The sequence below is a fragment of the Sus scrofa genome, chromosome 13 (genome assembly GCF_000003025.6).
Source record: "Sus scrofa isolate TJ Tabasco breed Duroc chromosome 13, Sscrofa11.1, whole genome shotgun sequence".
NCBI lineage: Eukaryota > Metazoa > Chordata > Mammalia > Artiodactyla > Suidae > Sus > Sus scrofa.
Genome location: NC_010455.5, coordinates 42,472,466 through 42,490,053, shown reverse-complemented (window position 1 = coordinate 42,490,053; position 17,588 = coordinate 42,472,466). Strand labels below are relative to the sequence as shown.

Here is a 17,588-nt window from a genome sequence, read left to right as displayed (position 1 = left end):
TGGCATTCATGCATTTGTGAAAGTAGGAATGAAGGAATATGAAAAGAATGCTGAAAAAAGCCATAAATAACTAGTAGATCCCCAGAGTCCCAGCCTAACCTGCATAGCCTGAGGACTGTCCCTCTCCCCACCCCTTCACTCTCCAGAAGGAAGTTGGGGGGGGTGAAGCACAGAATCTGTGACTGGGGTCACTGGCCATAGCTGAGGACAGAGCTATGGTGATGAACCAGGAATTAAGTGAAAGTCTACATAATGGGGCTCCCACTCTTTCCCACACTTAGATCCCAGAACAATGTTAGCCAGACAGAAGATGGAAGACACTTTTATGGGGACTTTAACCAGCCCAAGAAAAGAGACCTAGAAATACCAACAGCCACACTTCCCAAACAGGAAGCCAAATACTCTAAGGCCTGCCTTGTCCACTGTGGTGGCAATGGGTGGCTTCTGAGCTTTGAAATATGATTTGTCTAACTTGAGATGGGCTGTAAATTTAAAGCACATTAAGAATTTGGAATGCTTCGTATAAAAAGATGTGGAATATCTTGTTAATTTTGATTACCTGTTGAAAGAATATTTTTATATACCAGGTTAAGTACAGTATATTATTAAAATAATTTTTAAAAGAGTAAGAGACTGAATTTCTCCCAGACTGAAAGCAGAAGAGCAACTTTTATGGAATCTTGAAAGTTTCATAAGTAAAATAAAAGCAACGTGATATCAACATGAAGGAAGCAATCAGCCAGGAAACAAAGAAAATCTTAGCCATGTATATATGATATATTGCTCTCTAGGTAGTGCCTGTTAAAGTCGGTTTTTTATTTATTTATTTATTTATTTATTTATTTATTTATTTATTTATAATAGTAAAATCTGCTGAATGTCAGTAGGCAGACCATCAATGTATGTACAGATCGTTCTCTTCTTCTGAAGTTATTTTAAACTCTGGGTGAGATTAACATAGATTTGGGGAAACAGCAAAGGTCCTCTGTGTATCATTATGTGTCCAATATACAGTATGTATGATTTGTTGAGGGAGTCATCTGTCCCAGATATCCAGTTCAGTAACTGTGATTTAGGCCAAGTAACTGACTTTGCCTCTGTTTCCCCATCTGTAAAATAGAAATATAAATAATAGTATCCTTTAGGTCACTGTGACTGCATGATTTGACCTGTGAAAAAGGCTTAGTCCTGATACATTTTAAGCACTGTGTAAATGTTAACTATCATTATTATTACTGTAGTTTAGTAGCTCTAGTATTATCTCTAATCCTTAGGACAGCCTGTAAAGTAAGCAGTGTTTTCTGATAACCCAAGGCTTAGAGCAGAAGCTGCTCTCCAGGGTAACAAAGTCACTTTAAAACCTGAGTTTTTCCCATTATCCTATTTTGCTTCATAAATCTTAGCACCTCGTTGCTGAAAGAAGCCTTTTAGATCATCTTAGGAAGTTACTGAGACTGTCTGCAAAATAGATCACTAAGGGCTGGGCTCTGGGGTTGGAGAGTCTTGTGTTCAAATCTTGCCCTCACCACTCAGAACAGCCAGGTGGTATGGGACAAGCTACTTAACTTCCATGAGCGTTTCTTCCTCATGGATTATTGTAAGGATTACGCTAGACCATGTATGGAAAGCCCTTGGCATACTGAATGCTGCATAATTATTCATTTTTTGTGATTATGATTTTTAGTATCAGTATGGTCTAAATCTCAGGACAAGTTAGGTGTGGAGGTAGCACTGAAACTCTGGTAGGTCTTTTACTCAGCGTTCTCTTTTCTCTATTTTGCTATCTAATTGGTTAGTTTTCATTCATCCTTTTAGAGTCTACATTTAGAAAGTCAGAGCTGTTAGTGAAGATTTTATAAGAACACTTTCCAAGACATTTTTTTTTTTTTTTTTTTGTGAACTGCCAAGTCCAGAGACTTAGAATGTAGCTTGGTGCTGAAGTAATTGGCTCTCTTAGTCTTGAATTATAAGAAGTTCCCTTTCAGAGTATAAGGTTGAGAACCATGAGAGGAACTCTCACATTTTGGTAATTGCTTTAAGGAATAACTTACCTTTTAAAAACATACGTTACTCCTACTCCTTCCTTCCCTCACCATGCCATTTTGAGAATCTCATTATATATCTTCACAATCTTGTTTTCTGAGTCTCCCCTTTTAACTTTCTTCAAGTACCATCCCTTAGTATTATTTTCTTTTCAGTTTATCAGCTAGTTGGGAAAATGATGTGCTTTTTAGCTCTGAAGAGTTTCTGAGGAATACAGAAATGATCCAATCTTAGGAGAATACAGAAATGATTTAATTTTCTACCTGTCAAAGAATTGAAGCATTGTGAAACTGGTCTTAGCCAGCAACTTGAGGCAAGCTGTACTGTATTTACTGCTGTTATATCATGTCAACAGACAGTTCATGATCAGAGATTAATTCAGAAATGCTCATTAATATGCTGAGCTAACGACAGGATAAAATATTTTAATATGACCTTGAATGCAACATTTGTTGTTTTTTGTATGCACTGTGTAGATTTGGCCATGAAAAATACTGAACTCCACAGTGTTCTGATATTGATAAAGTAGGTGTCTTCTAAACTTCTTTTAAATTTATTCCTCCTCTTCCTGGTAGTTAACGAGATAGATTATAGTTTTAGTTTTCCCAATGGAGGGTTTTAAAGCAAAAAGACTAACAGTATTTTTTCCAACATAAGTGAGAGAACATCAGGAAATAGAATAGCAAATATATTTCCATTTTGTCATAAAGAAACTTAACATTTTTTCCCTGTTACTTAGACATCCATTTAAACTATGACATTTCTCTTGTTTTGACTAGCACTAGAGTAAGAGAGAGAGATGTTCTGTTACAAGGACCTCATTGCCTGAAATAAATCTCTAAGCCTTTAAGCTCTATTCTTGTGGTCTCCATGGTTCTTCTCTTTGGCTGTTGAGTTGCTTTACTATGACAATCATGCTAAACTTTTCAGCTACTTTTTTGAACTCTCCCTCTCAAACTGGAGATGAGAGACTAGTAAGCACATTTTACCCCCCTCCCCCAGCCCCATCCCTTGTAACAGAACCAAACTTGAGCCAGGAAAGCTTTGTCGTTGATCCATCCATCAATCCAAAGCTATTAACTGCTTTGCATTCAGCATCTGTGTAAGGTGCTATGAAAACTGAAAAAAAAAAAAAAAAAAAAAAGAAAGAAAGAAAAGAAAACCACTTTGGACAATTCCCAGACCTCAAGAAACTCCCCATCTTTCCTCTCTACCTTCCCTTCTTTTACCAACTTTGCAAAGAGTTTGAGGCTTTTTACTAAATTAAAGGTAGTGTGCAAGTAGCAAAGCAACCATAAGACAGAAACATGACCATCTTTACTAGTATAAGTTGGTAGGCCAATGGAGTGAGTGAACTAAATTTGGTTGTAGGTTTCCTGATCCCTAAGGCAGAAAGGAAATTACTAGCTTACGTTGCATTTTTTTTTTTTTTGACCAGAGAAAAAGCATTACAATTTTTCCATGCTGGTAGAATCTCTTTGGGATCAAAACTGAAGGCAGACTTTACACGTTTACAAAGTGAACAGTGACTTTAGTGCAGTTTTCAAGCAAAGTAATCAGTATCGGGGGAAAGATTGAGGGCACAAATTCTGATCTGTCTTGCTTACCATTGTGTCTCAGGGCTCAGCACAGTGCCTGGTACATAGGAGGTATTGGATATATAGTTATTCTATTAAAATGGATCATTCAATGGACAGTTTTGCACTAACTTTCATTGTCGATGAAAACTCTACACTCTCTGCCTTTGAATATTGTGTTTGTTCTCTCTCCCTAGAAAGCCATTCTTCCACCCCTTGTTTACCTCCTTCTCATCCTGCCAGTCTTATGTTGGATCCCACTTCCTTTGTTTTAGCCTCTCTCAGAAGAATCTGCTTCTTTCCTTTAGACCTTTTCTTCAGTTGGAAAATATGCATTTCCTGTGGGAGTCTTTGACTAGTGTCTGTCTCCTCTAATAGGTTCCAGAAAGCATAGATCACCTTTGATTTTGACCCCAGATCCTAGTATATAGTGCCTGACACTTATTAGAAACTCAATAAATACTTTATTAAGTGAATGAAAGTCATTAATCACAAAGTGATGAGTTATACTTTTAATGAACTTTGAATGAAAATGAAGATAATAGTAATTATGCCAGTATTGATGTTTTTTTAAAAAAGATCTTGGTAACTACCTCTATTGAATTATAACCATATTCCAAGTCATTTACATAAAACATACCCCTTATAAATAACTCTATGAGGAAGGCAAAGTTATTATACCCATTTTACCAATGAGGTAAATGAGGATAAAGGAGATTGATGACTCAGCTAAGGTCATGGACTTAATTGGTTGGTAAAGCCCAGGATCCAAATGCACATTCTTAGCAATCATGTAAAATTGTTCTCCCTATGCTATTTTTACTAAAACATCCTCAGGTTTATGATCTGGAGGAACAAATTGATAGTGTCCTCACGTGTCCTAAATGGTGTGATAAGTTACCTTGTGACATCGCTGAGTAGCAACAGTCCCCCATCATTTCACCATAAGGCCTCAGCATGTTTCTAGCCTGAAGCAAAAAAATGTAGACCCAGAGGTCATATGATTCTTTTTTTTTTTTTTTTTTTTTTTGTCATTTTGCCTTTTCTAGGGCCGCTCCCGCAGCATATGGAGGTTCCCAGGCTAGGGGTCGAATCGGAGCTGTAGCCGACGGCCTACACCACAGCCACAGCAATGGGATCCGAGCTGCATCTGAGACCTACACCACAACCCACTGAGCTAGGCCAGGGACCGAACCTGCAACCTCATAGTTCCTAGTCAGATTCGTTAACCACTGAGCCACGATGGGAACTCCGCCATATGATTCTTTATTTTTGTTTTCAAGGCATTGGAGTGGGGTGTTTTTTTACCCATCCTCTTTGGTGCATGTCTTTTGCTGAATGTCCTTTGCTACAGTTCCTTTTATAAGGAGTTATCACATATTTCATTTATTTAAAAATCCAAAGTTGTAGATCAGCTATAGTGGAAAAAATAAAAATCATTATAAAAAAAAATCCAATGTTTATTGCAGTGCAGAGCAGCCACATTATTATAAGTACTTACTCAGACAAATTAACTGATTCAGTGTAGTAGCTCTGAAAAGTCTAATTTCCATGTGCGGAATCATGTTTATCATCACCCAAATTCAGAGGCACAAAATAGCGCATTTACATTGGTAACGTATTCATAACATTCCTGTTCTACCTTGTTTGTTTGTTTTATTGTTAAAAACCAACCCAAATCCTATCTGTAGGATAACACACACAAAAGGATGATATTTAAGTATTAGGACCGTGATGTGGCAAAATAGTTAGGGCATATCCAGCATTGAATTGATGCCTTCTGTAAAGATAGAGGGGTTGCCAGATTTTTCTTTAAGGGTTTGGCTAACTGCTTCTTCAAGGCCTTAAGGTCTCTTGAGGAAATGTACATACAAGGCATTTTTAAACAAAATATTGGCTCAGGAGGAAGCACTGGGTCTTTGGGGGTTTTCACTTCATGATTACTGAACTTTTCTGCAAGACTTTTTCCTCCACAGATTTTCCTGCCAGGAAGAGAAGAAAATTCTTTACAATTCTAGCCTCTTTAAAGAATGAACTCCTTGCCTCAGAGGGGAACTTTTGATATTAATGGCAAAAATGAATTGTCTTAAGACCAACTTTTATTTTAAAGCAAAAATTGTGTTTTGGATGGGGAAGAATCTAACCTCAAGGCCTAGAACATATAAGGTTAATGGCAAACTTGCTTCAAGGAGAGAAATATAAAAAGCAAAATTGCTAAGTCGGTTGAGGAACTAATCAGGCATATTGTCCCCTTGATTTTATAAAATTATAACGAACCTTTTAGAAAGGTTGAAAGGATGTCCATGGTGTGCTCTCAGTTGACTTTGTCTGAAAATGTGTAGTTCCTCTTTCCTGCGGTTGCAGAGGCACTGGTATGTGCTGAAGGGGTTCTCCTGGTTGAGGGCTTAGTGTCTTTCCAAATGACAGATGGTTCCCTCTGCTGGCTGAACTTAAATTCAGTCCTCCTAGCTGAGCCAGTCTAGGAGGAATCACCTTCCTTCTTACTGATTATTGAACAGTTTCATCCTTAAAGAAAGCAACCATCTGTGGCTAGCTTAAGTGCACAGCAGAACAGGTGATGGGACATCCTTTCTTCCTCCCTCCCCCTTCCCTCCCTCTTTTCTTTCCTCTTTCCCTCTATCCTTTCTTTCTCCTTACATCTTTTATTTTGAGGAAATCTTAAAAAATACAGGCATAAAAGGTAGTTTCATAAACATCTCTATTTCTACTGTCTAAAAAGGAGCCTCTGTTTATGTTTGGTCAAATTTACTTCAGTTTGTTTGTTTCCTTTTAAAGAAATTATTGATGAAAACAAATTCCCTTTTAACTACCATAACTTGTTTTCCTTCCAGTGTCCACTCTCTCAACTGTTTGCACTTCCTGCCCCAAATTCATTACCATAAATATAGAATGTTTTTAACTAGTCTGGTACACACACACACACACACACACACACACACACACCCCACACCAATTTGTACTATCTTGTTTGTGTGTCTAAATCTTTCCTTCTTGGAGTTCCCTCATGGCTCAGCAGGTTAAGGATCCAGCATGTCACTGCTATAGCTCGGTTGCTCTTGTGGCACAGGTTTGACTCCTGGCCCAGGAACTTCTGCATGCCATGGGTGTGGCAAAAACAAAACACAACACAACAAACAAACAAAATTTCTTAGTACTTTTTTTACATTACATTATTTATGAAACTTATTTATATTGATACCTATAAAACCAATTGATTCCTTTAAACAGCTGCATGATATTCCATCCTACAAGTGTAGCACATTTGCTTATTTCCTTTCCAGTGCGACTTTTAGGTAGTTTCCAAGTTTTGCTATATAAGAACAAAGGCAAAAAAAAAACCACTGCAATAATCTTTTTAGTATGTCTATCCTTGTGTCTATATTGCTTTCGCCCAGTATATCCTGCAAGAAGAATCAGTATGCCATAGGATATATGGAGCATTACTTTTGATAAATATAACAAAATTGCTCACTAGAATGATATACCAATTTATGATTCTGCCCCAGAAATAAACTAGAATATTATGCTTCTTTTTATGCATTTTGGACAACAATGAATTTTGTCTTTTCCAGAAATGTTTACTGTTCTAATAGAAGAAAAATGGAATTCTATTATCTTAATTTACATTTTCCTCTGGTGAGGCTGAACTTCCTTCTAATCTTCATTGTCCGTTGAGATTTCTTTTTTGAATTGCCATTTATTTCCTATATGTTTGGCCATCTTTTTTCTTGATTTGAAGGAATTCCTTGCATATTCTGGTTACTTATTCTCTGTCTGTTACATACCTTGCCACTGTCTTTGGTCTAGCATTTGAGAAGGTGATTTTTTTCTGCTGATTGGTAAGTTAAATTGTTAATGGTTTTTTTGATTTAATTCTGTTTATCAAAGAACTGTGCATATCTCTCTCCTTTTGGCCCATTGCCATTCTTTTGGATCTGCATTCAAAATACACATCAAATGGCTGCCCACTTTTCCCTGTCCTCTGTGTTTTCAGACCAATACCTTTATTCACCAGGATTACTGAAGGACCCTCCTAATTGCCCATGCTTTTTCAGTGTATTTTTAAAAGCCAAAAAAATCTTATTAAATGTAAGTCAGATCTTACTCCAGCTCTGCTCAGCACTGTCTGCTGGCCTTCTACCTTGATGAATAGAAACCCAAGTTCTTATAATGGTCCCAAGATCCAGCACCCTCCAGCTCCCTGTCCTGGCTCTGATCTTGTCTTATTTGCATCTGTCTTCACTGCTCCACCCACCCTGTCCTCCATGCTGCCCTTCTAATACAGTAAGCATTCTCTTAACTTACACCATTGTCTTGTCTGTTCCTTCTGCCTGGAACTTTCTTTGCCCAGAGCCATCTTGGTGGCTGTCTTCAGATTGAGTTCTTTGCTGAGATGTTATCCTTTGGGTGAAATCTCTCCTGATATTTTTGTTTAAAAATGCAACTATTTCTTCAGACTCAATCTATGATTTTCCCAGGGCTGCTGTAACAAAGCACTACAACTGGGTGGCTTGAGACAATGGAAGTGTATCTTCTCACAATTCTGAAGGCTATAAGTGTGAAAATGAAGTGTTACTAGGGAAAAGTTCCTTCTGAAACCTGCAGGGGAATCCTTTCCACCTTTCAGAGCATTGCCAGCAATCTTTGGCAATCCTGGGCATTCCTTGGCTTGCAGCTGCATAACCCCAATCTCTGCCTTGGTTATCACATGACCTTCTCCCTGTGTGTCTCTGTTTTCACATGACTATCTTCTTATAAGGGTACTAGTCATATTGGACTAGGGCCCCATTATACTCCTGTGTGACCTCATCTTAACTAATTACATTCGTTGTGATCTTATTTCCAAATAGTCACATCCTGTGGTGCAAGGGGTCAGGACTTCATCATATCTTTTTTTGCAGGGGAGGGAAGGGAGCCATAATTTAACCCATTACACTCATCATCTTCTTTCCCACTCGTGTTTCTCCAGAGCATGTAGCACTATTTAACCAACCATATATTTTACATATTTATTTGTTTTATTTTCTGTCTCCCCCACCGGAATCCAGGCATTATAAGGCAGGGTTTAGAGCTGTTATGTTCACCACTGGAGGGAACAATGCCTGACACCTTCGTAGGAACTCAGTAAATACTTGTTGAATAAGTAATGACCTGTTTTCACTTACTGCACTGAGCAGATCATAGCATGACATGGACCAAAACCAGAAGATAAAGAAAGGAAATAATTACCTTTAAACAAAATCGTAGGAAATGAATAGGTCTTTATAAATATGATGCTTTTATTTCAAATAAGGTCATATGAAGGAAAAGAGAGGTAGAGGTCAAAGCAGAGAGGAGCTGGCCAGCTGGAGGATTAGTACATTGTCACTGAGTGATTTATGGGCAATGGGGTCTCCTCACTGTCTCCGTGTCTCATCTCTTATTTGGAGTTGTCCGTGCATCGGGCATGGGTCTTTCACTTTGCCTGAGCGCCTAACATATGCCAAGATATTGTGCTTGATGTTTTATCCTCATTAAAAAAAAAAAAAAAGATTCTCTTGATAAATACACCCTTCGTATATTAATTATGCCCTTTCGATGGAGGTGAAAAATGAGGCTTGGTGAAGTTCAGCAGCTGTATAAGACACAGAGATAATACATGTGTCACTAGAATTCAAACTCAGATCAGTAGGACCCAAAACCCATGTTTCTCCAGTTGCCAGGTTCCCCTAGATTCTCATGGACACTAGCATTTGAAAGGAAAGGAAGTAAACTGACCCAGAAAATACCCTTCAAACAGATGCTTTGGTTTAGACCACCATAAAACCAGAGACATACTTTTCCTACCAAACTTGTGGGTTGGCTTCATCTTTCTGCAAACTGGGAAACTCAGGTGCCAGGACTGACTGGCTCTGAGGAGGGTCAAATAATAATGCAGCTAGAATAGCCCAGGACTAGAAATGGGAAGATGGTATGTCAACACCATTCTGCTACTTCCTTGATGTGATCTTGTAGGAGTCACTTAAGCTGCTCCTGAGTCATGATCTCTCTTGTGCAGAATAATGACAATACTTAGAAATCAACCATGTGCCTTTATTCGCCCCCTTTAACAGTACCAATGCTGTCATGCTAGGTCAGTATTCGCAGTGCATGTCCCTAGTGAAGTTGTGCTGGAAGCCATCTGGATCACTGCCTTAATGGTCATCTGAATTTCTCATTTACGATGTAGGTATTCCAGGACTTCCTGCCTGCAGAGACCCTCAGTAGAAGCACTGCACGCCCTGCTGTGAACACTTCCTGGAGGTTCAGAGAGGTAGCATTTACTTAATTAAAAGTTCTTTCTTTTCATAGAGTTAGGTATAACTGACCTACTATGGGCATCCCTATAATAGTAGTTATATTCTCATGTATATGTAAAATAGAACTCTTAAAATGGTGAAATTTCAGGGCTCAATTCCCTAGGAGAATTTACCCTTGCCTGACTTCTATTTGTAGCCTCCATTTAAAACTTGGGGTATAAATATTGTGTCAGTTAAATAAAGGAGTGATGACTTCACTTTTCGAAGACAGCATTACCTTCCCTTTCATGAAATGTAGCTTAACCGTTATTTGATTGACACACTATTATATTATTCTCCCCCCACCCGACAGTTACACATATTTAATAAATTTTATGTATAAAAAGTAAGGTTAAGCAGTTTCAAAGTCAAGTTGTTATGCTTTGCATGGTTTTGAGAATGATCGTGGAAATGAAATGACATGAGTGGTAGTAGGAAGTGGTAGCAGTGATGAATCTCATAGGGCATGGGATTGTTCTTGGGCAGAGGAAGTCCCAGTGGCACATGCTGGGACAGCGAAGAATAAATCTTATAAAAAGCCTTGAGAATAGGGCAAAAGAATCACTCACCTTTGTATGTATGAATGGTTTCTCTGAATAAGTTGAATATACATTTTTTAAAAAAGACAGTAAAGGAAGCAAACTGTGAGAATGTGGCAGAACTTCCCCAGTGGATGTTGTCAGTGGATGGTGTTCATTTAAACTCTCTCCCTCCAGACCTCTCCTGTGTGTACCCCTAACCTCCTCTCTCACCTCTTCTCATCTTTACTCCCCTCACAGTATCTTCCATTCTGAGGTCTCAGTAAACAATTTAGTGTGTCTAATAAATATAAATATCAAGTAGACCTATGTGTCAGAACACAAAGATTTATATGCTTTCTCTTGCTTTCAGTCAAAACCCAGTCTCCTGTTTCCACTTTCCATTGTCTGTCTACTTATTCTCGGCCCTGCCTTTTATTTTCTCTCATTGCACAGTCGCTTGAAACCCATGGATTTATACAAAGTTTAGAAAGGTGGGCAAGATTGCCCCTCAAATTTGTAGGACCATGATACATTGCTATATTTTCAAGAAATACTCACCATATTCAGATTATGTTGGGATGAGTCAGGCATCTTTGCTTCTTTATAGTGAAATGCGTGTGCTTCATGATTCCAAATACCCACACTTTGCTGTTTCTCCTGTTTAAAAGGACTGACTCCGATTTCTGACTCTGATTTCTGCTGTGTGATCTCAGCTAACTTACTAAACCTTTCTGAGCTCTGGTTTTCTTCCTCCACAATATGAGGCTAATTATGGGAACCACTTTATAGAATGGTTGTGAAGGATTAAATGACGATTTTAATAAAATGATTACCAAGGTACCTGGCATACAGAAGTCCTAAAAAAAATGGTAAAGATTATTATTAGAAAGAAATTTGAACTTTACAAATCTGTAATTGGTGTTTAAAGATATTATTGTCAATATTACATTTCTCTTAAGATGTTACCTATTGCAGTTTTCAATGAGGCAAGTTATAGAGATGTCTGAGACAAAAAAAACAAAAAAACAAAAAAACAAAAACAAAACAAAACTAAGGTGAAATAAATAATGTGGCAAAGTACCATGTATTTAATATTTGGTAGTCATGATCCTGTACAAGCCTCGTTGCTTTGAGAGTAAATGCTGCCAGTGTAAAAGCCAGCTCTGATTGATGTTTTATCATTTTATTATTTAACTTTATGCTGTGCTTTCATTCCAAATTTTCTTATGTACTTGGCTGGATGATCAAGGAAGCTCTCAGTCTGACTTATGTTTCTACTGAAAATGAAAACCAAATATCACTAGAGGAGATAATGAACAGAGGTTAAGTATTTTGAGGAGAGGACCTAGGAAATGCAAAGGAATATTTCCTAAATGTGTTTACTTGTTTCCATTTCTTGTATGACTAAGTAAGGTATACTGAACCTGACATTTTCACAGATAACAACTAAAAAGTATGGGGGGAAAATTACCTGAAGGGCCTAGGAAGTGAACATAAGCATGTAGATTCTAAAAGAGAATTGAAATTCAAAACTTGGAAGCAGGGACCAGTGCACATGAGTTCCCCATTTTACAACTATTAGACTTGAGGGTATGTTGAAGTTAACGTCACTTGGGTGGTGAACTCCAGATAAACATAGTCTTTTTGGTTTGAAAGAACCAAAGAATAGGGTTCAGGGCAACCAGAGAGGGGAATCTTCAATGTATAAATTCAATGTATAAATACAATGTATAAATACAATCTGGGAGTTCCCCTTGTGGCTCAGTGGTTAACCCGACTAGTATCCATGAAGACTTGAATTTGATCCCTGGCCTCGCTCAGTGGGTCGAGGATCTGGTGTTGCCATGAGCTGTGGTGTAGCTCACAGATTCGGCTCAGATCCAGCATTGCTGTGGCTGTGACTTAGGATGGAAGTACAGCTCAGATTGGAACTCTAGCCTGGTAACCTCCATATTCCATGGGTGCGGTCCTAAAAAAAAAAAAAAAAGAAAGGATGTGAATAAATACAATATGAATATATGACTGATCCCTGAGCCACAGATGCATGGAACAGACACACACACTAGCACAGCTAAATATAAAAGAACTGATCTGAGGTTTGAGCTGCCACCCAGGAGATAGTTTTCAATTTGTGTACAACCAGATTAGTTGCTTGCTAAAATAAATTACTCAGTGCTCCTCAGGAAACTCTAAGGTTTAGAGTCTTCACTCCATAATATTCACATTCACACATTCACATGACACAACCAAAAATTGTATAACGTATGCAGATCCCAAGAAAGTATGATCCCCTCTGAAGAGAAAAGACACTCCCCTGAGACTTATTCCAAGATGACTCAAAGTGGAAATTAGCAAAGATTTTAAAGTAGCTATTATAACTATACTCAATGAGGACAGAAAGATACACTTACAATAATAAAAACATAGTAAATAGAAACTATGAAACAGAACCAAATGGAAATTCTGGAACTGAAAAATATAATATTTGAAATAACGTTTCACTGAGTGGGCTTACATCCATTGCAAGGAACAGAGGAAGGTGTCAGTGAACTTAAAGACAAAGCAGTAGAATCTTTCTGAAGAGAAGAAAGAAAAAAATATTTAAAAAATAGTAGATGGAAAAAAATGAACCGAGCCTCAGGGGCCCGTGTGCAAAAAGTAAAAATGTCTAAAAGACAAATAATTGAGGTCTCAGAAGGAGAGGAGAAAGAGAATGGGACAGAAAATTATTTGAAGAAATAATGGCCCAAATTTTTAAAATTTGGTGAAATGCATACATTTATAGATCAAAAAACTCAGTGAATCTCAGGATAAATGTGAATAAAACTATGCCTATATATATCATATTCTAATTGCTGGACACTGACAATGAAGAGAATATCTTGATAGTAGCCAGAGATAAATGACAGGTTACCTTCTAGGAAACAGTATTTTAAATGAGCACGTCCTTCTCATTAGAAACTACAGAATCTAGGAAAAGTAAAATGATATTTTTAAAGTACAGAGAGAAAAAAAAAAAACCAACCTCTGTTAACCCAGAAATCTATGTATAGTGAAAATATCCTTTGGAAATGAAGGCAAATTAAAGACATTTTCAGATAAAAGTAAACTAAGAGAATTCATTGCCAGCAAACCTACATCACAAGAAATGCTAAAGGAAGCTGTTCAGGCTGAAGTGAGATAACACCAGATGGAATCTTAAATCCTCAAGAAGGAATGAAGAATGTCAGACATTGTAAATATAAAAGAGTATTTTTTTCATCTCAGTTTCTCTAAAATACACAGGGCTTTTAAAAGCCAAATTATGACACTGCCTTGTGTTCTTTATAATGTACTTTGGGTATATGTCATTCATATGACAATTAGAGCATAAAGAATGGCAGGGGGACGCACATGGTTTTCAAATTTTATATGAGGAGGTATGAATTGAACAAACACTAAGTAGACTGTGAAAGGTCAAGAATGAGTATTTTAGGAGTTCCCACAGTGGTTAACGAAACCGACTAGGAACCATGAGGTTGCGGCTTCGATCTCTGGCCTCACTCAGCAGGTTAAGGATCTGGCATCGCCATGAGCTGTGGTGTAGGTTTCAGACATGGCTGGGATCCCGCATTGCTGTGGCTCTGGTGTAGGCTGGTGGCTACAGCTCGGATTAGACCCCTGGCTTGGGAACCTCCATATGCCACGGGTGAGGCCCTAGAAAAGACAAAAAAAAAAAAAAAAAAAAAAAAAGAGTATTTTAATGCTTAATACAATCACTAAAAATCCAAAAGATAACTTAAAATAGAATCCTGAAAACTTTTAAAATGTTCTCCAAAGAGTGCAGGAAAAAAGGAACAGAGAACAAGAAACAGAAGAGGCAGACAAAAAACAAATAATGAAATTGTAGCTCTAAATACAACCATATCATGTTAATCACATTTAATTATATTAAATGTTAATGGGCTAAATACTTTAAAATCAGAATTTATCAGAATAGATTAAAAAAACAACGCTAGTCTGTTAGGAAATAACCTTTAATTAAAAATATACAGGTAAGTTTAAAATAAATTGTTGGGAAAAGACATGCTCTGGACAAAGTCCGTATAAGAAGTCTAGAATGGCTATGTTAATATCGGACAAATTAAACTTTAAGACCACAAGTATTACCTGAGATAAAGAGTATTTCATAATAACAAAAGGGTCATTACATTAAGATAAGAATTATAAATGAGTGTAAACTTACAATGAGATTAAATTAAGTATTTTTGAATCTAGAATTTTTTGAAAACTATCTCAATAGGTGGCTCATCACTTTAACAACTATTTCATAAAATTGTGGAATCTAACTCAATATGAGTAGAAAAAAAAGTGTAGTTGGCTAGTATCTATCTTTCTGACTATCTATCTATCTATCTGCCTAACCACTTCTAAGTTTTTCATTCCACATTTTTGTGCAATGTGTATTTGCTTCATTTAATGCATTTTATATGTTTGAGCATCTCCCATGATCCAGCACAAGTTAGGCATTCTCATAATTTCATCCCTTCAACTGTTTATATATTTAATTGGAATGCATCAGAACAGCTATTCAATCCATTCTGATGATGCCCTCACCATGCTAGTTGTTAAAATACTTTGAATATTATCCCTGCTCACAATAGTTACCTGAGTTGGGAGTATTTCCTCCATTTGTCAGTGGAAGAATCGTAAGCTCAGAGGTTCAGTGTATTGACCCAAATCATATGGAGAGCGTATGTCAGAGCCAGCCTTCAAGTCCAAGTCTGTCTGTTTCCAATGCTTTCCCAGTGCACCACACCATTTCTTCTGAGGATACATCGCTGATCCATTGTTTTTAGAGTATGAACATGAGGATCTACAGAGCCTTTTTCTGGACTCCCTTGAGGATGAATGGACATCTTAATGGTATATTTTGTATATTTGACTGCATTCTACATACAGTCAATGGCTGTGAGATTGCTATTTTACATAGAGACAGACCCATGATTTTGTGTCAATTCTCTGGGTACACTAAGTAATACATTATTAAGCCTAAGAACATCAGATGTGTGTATGCTTCACAGAGTTTTGTATTCCCAGTAGACATGTTTAAGAATTTAGAGATTGTTGACAACTTTCCTAGATTTCCATGTGCTCTTTGACATGAAAGAAGGGCAGCAAGTGTGATCCTGGCCCAGACTAGGGCAGAATTTTACATAAGTGCCTAGAGTTTAGAGCTTAAGTGATTTCTAAACATTGTTTAAGAATTAATGCATTTGCGTTTTACTACTTCTGATTAATAGACCTGCATTTCTATCTTAAAGGGTCGGTACTTCAGACTTTTCAAATGTACTATGTACTAAATAACCAAACTGAACATTTTTGTAAGCACTCTCTCTGAACCTTCACAACGATATGAAGAAATAGAGATTATCCCCATTTTAGGAATAAGAGCACTGAAGCTTCCATATTCTCACCTCATAAATAGAAGGCTAATACATTGGCTCCTCTCCTTGAAGTAGGACCTAAGCAGTAAGTTATGGCTTCACTGTAATTGCTTGTGAAAATCTATGTGCAATTTCCATAATATATTTGAGGGTCCCTAGCCTAGAATCAAGTGAGACAAATCCTACCTCATTTGTGGTGGTTTATAGTCAGTGTAAAATAAGATTAATAAAATATACATAGAAAATCAGGAAAGAAATGCACCAATCACTATAGCTAATAGAGTTGCTAATATATACTAAGCACAAAAATTCACTCGAGTTTTCTGTTAAGCAAAGCCAAGAGGGAAACATAGAAGGTTTCATATTCTAATGATCAGAAAAATTAAAACACGTCAGAAATTTCTCATGTGATTGTGAAGGTCCTTTTCTGTATCTGAGATTTCGTAAAAATGAGGTAATAGCATCCGCCTTTCAGAATCTTGGTGGTTTCAATTGAGACCACATTGGTACATACATTTTAGCTTACTGTTGTCTTTATATAATAAAGATTCATGGTAGAAATCTATGCAGTCAGACTGTAGTTAACTTCACTAAAATGCCATGCTCTGAACTTCATTGGGTCATCTAGTTATTAATTTAACTACGTTTATGTTGTCAACACCTGTGAGAAGCATTTTACAATCTTCTCCAACACAAAGTAGATGTGATTGTCCACAGTTCATCAGTTATGTAACTGAGCTCTAGAGAAGTGATGTGACTTGACCAAGGCCACATATAAGGGTTGTAGTCAGAGTTTGAACCCCTATCTCTATATTACCAAAGCCCATGTTTTTTCTACCACAGTACACTGCTTCTAAAATATTGAATAAATTAACAGTGTTGGTATTATTTCTTTTTTTTTTTTTTTTTTTTTTTGTCTTTTTGCTATTTCTTTGGGCCGCTCCCGCGGCATATGGAGGTTCCCAGGCTAGGGGTCCAATCGGAGCTGTAGCCACTGGCCTACGCCAGAGGCACAGCAACGCAGGATCCGAGCCACGTCTGCAACCTACACCACAGCTCACAGCAACGCCGGATCGTTAACCCACTGAGCAAGGGCAGGGACCGAACCTGCAACCTCATGGTTCCTAGTCGGATTCGTTAACCACTCCTGTGTTGGTATTATTTCCAAGAAATATTCCAGTTTGTAAAGCAGTCATTGTGAAAAATTGGCATATATTGGGTTAGAATCTGTGTGATGTAAAATCACTGATGGAATCATAAATCTGAAGGCTCCACATACCCTTGACAACATCAGAGAACCTTTAAATACCTGTATATTGTGTCTGCATTTTGTTTCTTCAAAAATAATTTCTTTGTCAAGACTTGAGAACTCGGAGAGTGACAGAAAATAAGGTCACCTGGGGACAACTAGTGACAGCTTTGCCAATACAGTTGGAATGTTCCTTACTGTAAAGCTTATTTAATGAAAAGAGACCTCCAAAACCTTTTTACTAATGTGTAGTGCTCTTTTGTCAGTTTGAAATGAGCAAACTGTCAACCTGCCGATTACCATGCATACAGTATATGCTCATTAAATCATGTGCTGTGGGTTTCTTCAGGTTGTCAAACTGCTTAATTGAAAAAATGTGTAGTGTCGCTCTTATGGGAAAGAGGCAGGAATCAAAGGACTGAAGAGCTTACTGT

General features: G+C 37.4%; 1 protein-coding gene across 3 annotated transcripts in view; it reads left to right on the top strand.

Moving 5' to 3' along the window:
- The window catches only part of FHIT (fragile histidine triad), a 1,440,837-nt gene that overhangs the window by 394,746 nt on the left and 1,028,503 nt on the right, over positions 1–17,588 (top strand). For all 3 annotated transcript variants that reach the window (XM_021070759.1, XM_021070758.1, XM_021070765.1), the window contains one exon: positions 9,850–9,933. The gene's annotated coding sequence lies outside the window, so the exon portion shown is untranslated. The remainder of the gene's footprint in view (positions 1–9,849; positions 9,934–17,588) is intronic.